An 11,378-nucleotide genomic window follows, 5' to 3' on the forward strand; every position below is an offset into this window, starting at 1 on the left:
AACCCCCCCCCAATCCCTAACCCTTATTTACAGAAATACCAAATCCTTGTCCTCTTCTTCACCCAAAACAAGAAACATTCGATGGAGCACCTAACGGTTGTACTGAGTGCATTGCTGGCAAGGCTGCTGACAGGGTCCCAAATGATAATTGTAACTGCACAATTGACGGTGTCCTTGACGGAGTTGAGTGGAGGAAGCTGTTGTCATCATCCAGGTTGGTGTAAGGTTTTATGGTTTCAAAGTTTAGTAGGATTCACTCTTGTTTTTTTTTTTCAATTGCATGTTGATGTTAGAGTGTTCGTTGAATGTGCTTTTTTCGTTTTTTTTTTTTGCGTGAATGGTGTTCTAAAGCTGGCTAATTAATTTGTTACCTAAATAATGTTGCTTGTGATTGGTTTAGATCAATGTCATAGTTGGATAATTAGTGTGTTGAAGTAAAATTTGATTAGATGTACATATTTGCAGATGGATGAGTTTGAAATAGTTCTTGTTTTTCATCATGGAAGAAATTTCAAGAGAAATTCACAAGGTGAAATGGATTATGTTAATGGAAAACTGAAGAAATGACCACCTCTTGATATTGATTTGGTGAACTTCTTCGATCTGGAAGCTTTACTGAGGGAGCTTGGTTACATAAATTATAAGACCATGTATTGGGTTGATAGCATGGCCCCTAATTTTGAGTCTGATTTGCATGTAATGAAAGGTGATGCTGAGATAAATGAAATGAGGGAAAACAAGAGTAGAAATAAGGAAACTAATGAAATTCACATCTACTTTGATCATCCAGTTAGTGTACCTGAAGTTGTAGATAATGAGCAGCAAATTGAGAATGTTATTCTGAGTGACTCGTCATTTTCAGGTGATGGATATGAAACAACTGAAGATGAGTCTTACAAGCCTCCTCCTCCTCCTGGATATGAAGATACAGATAGTAGTAAAGATAGTGGGAAACAAAGAAAGAATGAGAGGTTGAAAAAGAAGAGAACGATGGGTACACCAAGAAAAAGAGCTACTGAGGACCCAAATACTGAGGTGAAAGTTGATAAAGTTGGCCCAAAAAATTGTAGATAAAACTAACCCAAGTAAAAAAACTGATCATGATGGCTCAAGTAAGAGTGGCCCAACTCTTTCTCCTAGGAAAGCCAAGAAAAGGACTTTAAAGAAGTATTATGGGAGGAGGAGGACACATGTTCTTAGAGCTGGAAAGAATGAAGGAGGGTGATGTGCTTAACACAGGGGGTGGTGATGGGCCTAAAAATTCTTTAGGGAAAAATTTGGTGGGTGCAACAAATGATGGAAATGGACTTGAGTTAGATTCTGATTTTGAGAAGTCATATGATGAGTATAAAAGTGAGGTATTTAACAGTTCAATGTCAGACAATGATGAAGGAATGACTACATTTGATGCATTCAACGAGGAGACAGAGTATAGAGAGGTTGAATTTAAGGTTGGACAGACATTCATTACAATGGAGAGTTTCAAGAATGCTCTGAATGACTATTTTTTGTTTGAGGGAAAGAATGTGGTATCTCTCAAAAATGAAAAGAAGAGGGTTAGGGCAGCTTGTGCAGGTGAGTAGTGCCCTTAGTTGATCCTGACTTCTTGGAACAGTGCAGAAGGTAGTTATCAAGTGAAGACCCTGGTGAATGAGCACAATTGTGCTAGGAATTACGGTTCCAACCTAGCTGATAGGCATTAGGTAACATCAAAATTAGTGAAGAGACTACTTACTCAGCCTGATTTGAAGCCTAAGCAGGCTATGGAATACATGGTTGAAGATTATAATGTGCATTTAAGTGGTAAAATGGTAAGTAGGACACTGAAGGCTGCCATAGAGGTAGTTATAGGTGATGAACAAGCTCAATATGAAAAGATTTGTGACTATCTACAAGAACTGCATTGGAGTAATCTTGGGAGCACAGCTTTGATGGACTCCATAACTTAGTCGGAGTTGCTGCCACTTTTTGATAAGTTATACATAAGTTTGGATGCATGTAAAAAAGGATTTAGAGATGGGTGCAGACCTCTAATTGGGTTAGATGGGTGTTTTCTAAAAGGTTATTACAATGGTCAGCTATTATCTGCGGTGGGTCAAGACACCAACAATCACTTTTTTGTTATCGCGTATGTTGTAGTTCCTAATGAGTGTAAAGATACATGGAAGTGGTTCCTGACAAAACTCCAACAAGATCTAGGAGAATGCACTGAGCTTGGCTTAAATTTCATATCGGATCAACAAAAGGTCACATCTAACTTATATTTTTTGTTAAAATATACATAGACTCTTCTTTATTTAATTCATTTGATGTCATATACCCTAATTTGTTGAATTTTTGTTATTGTTATATAATCTGGGTTGTTGAATTCAATTGATATAACTGAATAGTGATTTGCTAATTACTAATTATTGTCATGTAAGCTAAGTTGTTGAGTTCAATTGATATAAATGAGTACTGATTTGTTGATTTTTTGTTATTGCACTACAAGAATTTGATAAATTAGCGACGAATTTTTGCGAGAAATATTTTTTTCACTAATCCTTCACTAACATGCAAAGAATTAGCGTCGCACTAATGACAAAATTAATGAGCGGTCACAAAATATCCGAACTTGAGAAAAGAGACTGATTAGCGAGAGATTCACGAGTAAGTTTGTTTCTCGCAAATTGACTTTTGTAGCTTAAAAAAGAGTGAAAAAAATTTTCTCGCTAATTTGTCACAAATTAATTAGCAAGTGACAATGTTCTAGCAAATCAATCACTTAGGGGTTCAATCGAATAAAAGTAAAGTAGCGAGTGATATTATTGTCTCTATTCCGTCGCAAGTGTTTGATATATAGTTAGCGAGAAATAATTCACACATTAGTTTGTCGCTAAATAAACTTTGTGCGAAAAGGCTATTAGTGAGGAACAATGTTCCTAGCTAATCCGTCACAAAGACTTGAAATGTATTTTGCAATGGATAATTTTCTAGCTAATTTGTCACCAAAGTTTTTATTTTTTAGCGAGCAACTAGTTTCTCGCTAATTTGTCGCATAATATTCTAAAATTCAAAATTAGAGCAGTGACAGAAAATAGTCGTCGCTAACTCGTCGTAATAGATAAATCATTCAGCTAGGGAAGTGTTCCTTGCTAATTAGTCGCTAAAGTGGAAATATGGATATTGAGCGCCTAGGACCTAAGTAGTGAAAAATTTGCAACTGTTTAACAACGGACACACTTCCTTCGCTGATTTCAAGACGCTGATTAGTGGGCGAAATACATTTGTCGCTAAGTTGTCCCACGTTTAATTTAGCGAGCGACTTGACAACTGCAATCTTGTCACAAAGCAAAAGCTATATAGAACCTATCTTGTAGCAAATTACTCGCTAATCTAAATCAAAGTCAAATATCTTTTTCAAAGTCAAATATCAAAATCAAAGTTTCAATCTCATGGTATAATCAGATTATAATCAAATATGTTGCAAAATCATATTTTAAAATTTAAGTATAATCAAACTCACTCAACATAATAATCAAACTCAATATAACATGACAATTTTTAAGACTAATAACTTCAATATATAAAAAGTTCAACAATAAAGTCATCACTAATGTAAGAATCAGATTCAATATATTCTTATATTCTCATCGCAATCCAATGATATTACAATTTAAAGTTTTTACAAAATTTAATGCTTCTAGCTAGTTGAATATGGTCCTCATAGTTGGATTCAAGGAGGGTTTTGGTGTAATCTTTTGCATAATTGGAAAGCATATTAGTTAGTTCCCTATCACATGAATTAAGAGCCTTTATACAAGCTGTGAATTGTGGCTTCACAAGCATAATATTCGTGTTGACTTGTTGCGAAGAATCTGTCACGACCCAATCTGGCCGTGACTGGCGCTTAGAAAAATCTTCCCAAGCAAGCCTCAGAAATCGATTACAAAGCAACACATTCTCAGCCGCATATTTAAAACATACTCAGCATATTTACATAAAATTTGACTTTAATATTTACAACAAAACATGGTCTATTAGTTTCATCTACTAGAATATTACAAAGCAACATACTCAACTCACTAAAGTCGGATTCTGCCTGTGTCACATGGAGCAGTTTAATAAGTCTAAAGAGTTTTAAAGCTATTTACACAAAACATCAAGTCATTGAACAGTAAAGGGCTCATCAACACAAACAAAACTAGAGTTGAACTGATGAAGTTGGATTAGGATCAAGGCCCATATATGAAAAAAAAATGAAAGAACAACAAAGTGAATTTTGCAACTCAGTGAGTAAACAGAGCATCCATAACCCCATGAGAGACATTTGTATAAATAATTAACTTTTAGTCAAACTAAATCCACTTTAATAACAGTGACAAAAATATACTCAAACATAATGATAATTACTCAAAGACATCAAATAATCAAACTTTCTTATTTTATATAAATATAAACGGAAAGTTATCTAATTCAGAAAAGTCAAAATAACAGACAGAAATTACACTTAGGTTGCTTTTCCTTTGTGTGAATTCTGAAACAGACATGCTCCACTGATTTGTGGACATGAAACAGACAGGTACCATTTTTCATTCATATGGACCTAAAACTACAATTATATACTGACATGGTGCACCAAGTCTAGTGCTTAGTGCCGCTAGCTGCAGTTTCTGTCATAGAGCTTTCCAAAATATTTTGATATACAAATCATGATCAAGTTAAAGTTGTCAAACAAATCAATAAGTGTGTTAGCAATTCAATACTAACTCTACATTCAAAGTGTATATGCAATATAATATTTATATTATAATCTAATTCCCCAAATGACAACTTCATTAATTTCAACACAAAATATCATGACTCAAGTAGAATTTTCTTTGTAAAATATTTAACATAAACATCATATTGACAAATAAGTTAGTAATTAACTAAATAATAAATTTTAAAATTATTTTTAATAATTATAAAATTGATACAATGATAAAATTTAACTATAGATACAAAGTTTACTCACAGACTAAAATCCAAGAGAGAAATTTCTACTCCATAGGTTCCAACAAGCAAGGAAAGTGGTTCCTTTAAAAATCTAATATCACACACATACAATAATAATTCTAATAAGTTAATTTTAACATCAATTGACATAATAGAACCTATATACCCAAAAATTTCAAATTCTATCTTACCCTAACCCTAAATTTTCGAATTTATTAATACCCATCACTACAAACATGCTAAAAATTAAAAATATAGGTAATTATCAAGTTAAAGAGTCACTTTAATGTCTTAATAATTAGTAATACTTGAATTAAAGGTAATTTCTCTCTTCTTCAAGGTTAGACTACTTCAATGGAGTTTTGGAGTAAAAGCCAACATAAGAAAGCACAATAAATAGGGCATAATAGAATTGGAATAGAAGAAGAGTAGTGAAATAATTGAAATAAAAGTATATGGAATTATTGTTGAAGTGACATGAGGGAAGGGAGGGAGACATATTTTGATGGTGAGAAAGGGTGAAGTGTTAGCAGTGTCTGTGTCTGTATGATGATTCTAGAGTGTGTGTGTATGTGCCGTTGGAAAGGAAGGAGAAGAAGGAAAAATGATGGGCTTGGCCCATCGTTTTTTTTAAGGCTCTACAACCTCCCCACCTTAAAAAAAACTCGGTCCCGGAATTTTGAACACAAAAATACCTTAAGTTTTGAACAAATACGGATATTTGTCGCGCATTATATTCTCAAGTTCCCAGGTTGCTTCTTCCTCTGAATGATTCTTCTATACTACTTTTATAGAGGCTACTTCTTTAGAATGTATCTTCCTTACTTGTCGATCGATTATAACAATAGGTTCTTCTCAAATGATAAATCCTCTTTCAATTCCACTGATTGGGGAGTAAGTACATGAGATTGATCATGAAGGTATTTGCGTAACATAGATACGTGGAATACTAGATGAATCATAGGCAAATCAGGTGTTAGTGCCAAGTGATACGCTACTGCATCTATTCGTTCCAAAATCTCAAAAGGACCAATATAGTGAGGACTAAGCTTATCTTTTTTGCCAAACCTCATCACACCCTTCATAGGTGACACTCGGAGAAAAACTTAATCACCCACTGAGAATTCTAAGTTACATCTCCTATGATCAGCGAAGGCCTTTTGTCTACTTTGAGCTGCTAACAAAAGTTCTTTAATCACGTGAATTTTCTCAATCGCATCTTGTACCAAAGCAGATCCCAACAGTTTGGCCTCACCAACCTCAAACCATCTAACTGGTGATCTACATTCCCTTTCATAAAGAGTTTCAAATGGTGTCATTTGAATACTGGCTTGATAGCTATTATTATAAGAAAACGCAATCAAAGGTTGGTAACTATCCCAATTTTCACCAAAATCTAAAACACAACATCTCAACATATCTTCCAGAATTTGAATTGTTCTCTCAGATTGTCCGTCCATCTGTGGATGGAAGGTTGTACTAAGATCTACTCTTGTTCTATGTGCATCATGAAAGGATTTCCAAAAACAAGAGTTAAATTGTGGCCCATGATCTGAGATAATAGACACGGGGGATCCATGAAGCTTGAATATCTCATCAACATAAAGCTTAGCATATCGGACTATAGTATAAGTAGTTTTCACAGGAAAAAAGTGAGCTGACTTTGTCATTCTATCTACTACCACCCAAACTGAATCGTAGCCCTTAAAACTCCAAGGTAAACCTGTTACAAAGTCTGTGGTAATTTTCTCCCATTTCCATTCAGGTATCTCAATATGTTGTAGCAATCCTGCAAGCCTTTGATGTTCAGCTTTAACTTGTTGACAAGTCAAGTAGTGAGAAACAAAAGTACTTACATCTTTTTTCATGCATTCCCACAAAAATAATTGCTTCAAATCTTAGTACATCTTATTAATGCCTGAATGAACGGTGTATTTAGAATTGCGAGCCTCCTCCATAATAGCTTTCTTTAAGTCATTATTATTTGGCACACATAAACAGTTACCACAACGTAAAACACGTTGATCAAGAAAAAAATTTGAGTTCTTTCCATTGTGAACATCTTCCATTAGCTTTCTTAATTCTAGATCATCACCTTGTGCAGACTTGATTTGTTCTATTAGAGAGCACTGAGATCGTACATAAGATAAGAGTGGCCTTGACCTTTTCAAGCTTAAAGCATACACCTTCAGATTCTAACTTGTGAATCTCTTGCACTAAAGGTCTCCTTGATAAAGCAATGTGATTTAAACTACACATAGATTTTCTACTAAATGCATCAGCAACTACATTAGCCTTACCTAGATGGTATAAAATGGTACAATCGTAATCCTTAAACAACTCCATCCATCTACGTTATCTGAGATTAAGATCTTTTTGTTGAAAGATGTATTTTAAGCTCTTGTGATCTGTATAAACTTTACATATTTTACCATAAAGATAGTGTGTCCAGAACTTTAAGGCAAAAATCACTGGTGCCATTTCTAAATCATGAGTTGAGTAATTTTGCTCGTGCTTCTTAAGTTGTCTAGATGCATAGGCGATGACTCTACCATGCTGCATAAGAACACATCCAAGTCCTACCTGAGATGCATCATAATATATCGAATATCCTCCAGATCCTAAAGGTAAAACTAGAACTGGGGCAGTAGTCAAACACTTCTTAAGCTTTAGAAAGCTTTATTCACATTCATCAGTCCATTGAAACTTTACATTCTTCTGAGTCGGCTTGGTTAAAGGAGCTGATATCTTTGAGAAATCTTTGACAAAATGTCTGTAGTAGCCTGCCAATCCTAAAAAGCTATGAATCTCTTTTATTAATATAGGTCTTGGCCACTGTTGGACGGCTTCCACTTTTTTTGGATCTACTTTGATTCCATCTTTCGATACAACATGACTTAAGAATGCTACTTGATCCAACCAAAACTCACACTTAGAAAATTTTGCATAAAGTTTGTGATTTCTTAGAGTTTGCAAAACAACTCTAAAATGATGGTCATGTTCTTTCTCACTCTTGGAATACACTAGAATGTCATCAATAAAGACAATCACAAAGTGATCTAAACAAAACTTGAATACACGGTTCATCAAATCCATAAAAGTACCTGGGGCATTAAATTCATAGTGCCCATATCGAGTTAAAAAAGCCATTTTTGGAATCTCTTCTCCCTTAATCTTTAACTGATGGTATTCAAAACGAAGATTTATCTTGGAAAAATAAGAAGCTCCTTGGAGTTGGTTAAACAAATCGTTAATCCTTGGTAAGAGATACTTGTTACGAATAATTACTTTGTTAAGTTGTCGATAATCGATACACAATCACATTGAACCATCCTTTTTCTTTACAAAGAGGATTGGAGCTCCCTAAGGAGAAGCATTAGGACAGATAAATCCCTTGTCTAATAGCTCTTGCAACTGAATTTTCAACTCTCGCAATTCTGCGGGAGACATGCGATAAGGAGGGATTGACATAGGGAAAACTCCTGGGGCTAAGTCTATGGAAAACTCTACCTCCTGATCCAGTGGTATGCCTGGTAGTTCTTCTAAAAACACATCTAAAAATTTCCTAACCACGAGAACTTGATCTATACTAGGTATTTTGGCTTCAACGTCCCTAACTACTGCAAGAAATCCTTGATTCCCTTTGTCCATCAAGTATGAAGCACTCGTAGAAGAGATAAGATTAGTCAAGGTAGAACAACCCTCACAAAAGAAAACAAAGGGTGAAATATTCGGAATATCAAATTTCACTATTTTGTAGTAGCAACTTACATCAGCATGATAAGAGGATAACCAATCCATGCCTAAGATGACATCATCCATCATTTCAAGAAGGATCAAATCAACTAAGGTATCAACAGTATTCACTCTAACAATGCAAGATCAAAAAATATATTGAACTATTGCAGAAACTCCAAGTAGAGTACCAACATAAAATGGATAGTCTAATACTTGAACTTGCTTATCTAAATGAGATATAAAATATGGGGATATATATGAGTGATGAGAACTCGGATCAAACAATACTTGAGCATCTAAGGAGCAAACTTGTAAGGTACCTGCTAGCACTGCATTTGAAGCCTGAGCATCCTGACAGGTTAAAGCATGAATTTGTGACTGACCTTTTCCACCTTGTGCTGCACCTTTGTTGTTAAACCTTCGACTACCAGATCCCCTACTAGAACCCTTAACTAATGGAGCTGAAGAATTTTCGAGAGACATAGCTGAGAAAGATAGTGTGGATGTTGTAGGTAATGCTGAATTCTGCATGAAACTTTTCCAAGGATGAGGAGAATCTCTACAAAGGTGACCAGTCTATCCACAACTATAACATGCTCCAGTAGTCTTGAAGCATGCTCTAGAACGATATTTCCCACAATGTTGATACAGTGACCTAAGAATTTCTAAAGGCTTAGATCTCTACATGCTTGGTTGAGATACACCCCTAGCTCGTCTCCCTAAGGCTGATATACCCTTTAAGGCAGCTTCAGAATGGTTAACCCCACCTAATTGTGTTTGTGGGCGATTCTGATGACCTGATATGCCCCACAGCTTGATCTTCCAGAAAATGTTCCTTGTATCTTTTTCTGTTTGCCAATTTCTTTGTTCATTCTCCTTTTTTTCTAATCCAGCTTCAATACCATAAGCAGCATTCACAATTTATGAATAGGTCATGCTCCCAACCATGGGTGAAAGAGCAGTGAAGTAAGGGTTTACTAGTCCTCGAAAAAAATCTCTTAACTCTCATGATATCCAAAGTTACTAAGTGCTCAGCATATCTAGAAAGCTTGGAGAAACGATTCTCATACTGCATCACAGGCATACCAGGAGTTTGCCTCAACTTCTCAAAATCAGTAGCATTTTTCTCCTTTGTACTAATATAAAGAAATCTTTCCAAAAAGATCTCAACAAACTCATCCCACAAAAGAGATGGGATTCAGAGAAGTGTTTCATACCAATGATAAGCATGTCCTGTTAAATTGTATGTAGTTAGATCCACTGCTATGTCATCTGGACATCTAAGGGCTCAAAAAGCTTTATTCAAGCTGTCAATGAAGAATCGAGGGTCGTCCTCTAGAAGATTTGCAGATAAAGTAGGTGGATTCAGCTTAAGGAAAGATTGGAGTGTATAGCTCGTTCTCCAAGGGGTTGTTAGTTTTCTTGATTAAGGACATTTGTCCCCGTAGAAGGAGGGGCTCTAACTTCTCTTCGATTAGTCAAGGATTCCACAAGATTATTAACAGCTTGATGAAGTCCTCGTATTCAGCAGCAACATTCACTGGTTCTTCTGTAATAGTCGCACATCTGCCTCGCCCTATTGGTCTTTTACGACTACCACCCCATTGACTGAGTAGGGTTGAATGTGCTCTATTAGTTTTAATATTAGGAACATTACGCGCTTGAAACCATCGAGTAGGAATACGACGTTTAGGTGGCATCTTCCATCTAAGAATAAATGATTATATCAAATAGAGATAGGCTCAAACACAGAAAATAATGAAAACACACTTTAAAGATCTTATTTTTACGAACACTCCTATAAGTCCTTAGTAACATAACAACTTGTGAAAATGGGCCAACTTCTATTTACACTATCATGACTTACTACAGAACAACTGCTCCATATACACAGGATAACTGGGCTCTGATACCAATTTGTGATGACCCAATCTGGGCGTAACTAGCGCTTAGAAAAATCTTCCCAAACAAGTCTTAGAAATCGATATTATAGAAAACAGAACAAATAGAATTTTCAAGTATACTAAAAGGCAACACATTCTTAGCATCATATTTAAAACATACTAAACATATTTACATAAAATTCAACTTTAATATTTACAGCAAAATATGGTCTATTAGTTTCATCTACTAGAATATTTACAAAGCAACATACTCATCTGATGATGTTAGCTGAAATATTGTTACCTATATTATTAGTTGATTCTGTTGATTTAGTTGTGGTTGAAAATATTGGTGTGTAATATGGTTGATAATATGATTTTTGGTTATTTGGAGAGTTGGTATTTGATTCTAATTTTTGTTTCTGTGTTCTATTATTTTGATTCTATTTTTTGCTTTCTTTTTTAGTGATTTTGAATCTATTTTTTCTTATATTTTTGTGTTTGTGAATTGAGTGTCTTAGGTAACTTTATTATCCTTATTAACATAGAAATATTGATTAAATTTTGTTATTAATTTTGTGTTTTTTACATTGCAGTGTCTTAGGATAGTTTATGCTCCTCTGCTCATCCTGTGTTGTCCTCTATCTCTGCTGGTCTGATTTGGCTTTCCTTCCTCTGCTGGTGGTCTGGTCTGGTCCGATTGCTTCTTTGCTGAAGGTAAGTGTAGTTTATTTGAGTATTGTTAACTGTATTGTTAGTTGATAATCTACTGATGTTGGC

This window comes from Arachis ipaensis, chromosome B01, assembly GCF_000816755.2.
Source record: "Arachis ipaensis cultivar K30076 chromosome B01, Araip1.1, whole genome shotgun sequence".
NCBI classification, from domain to species: Eukaryota; Viridiplantae; Streptophyta; class Magnoliopsida; order Fabales; family Fabaceae; genus Arachis; species Arachis ipaensis.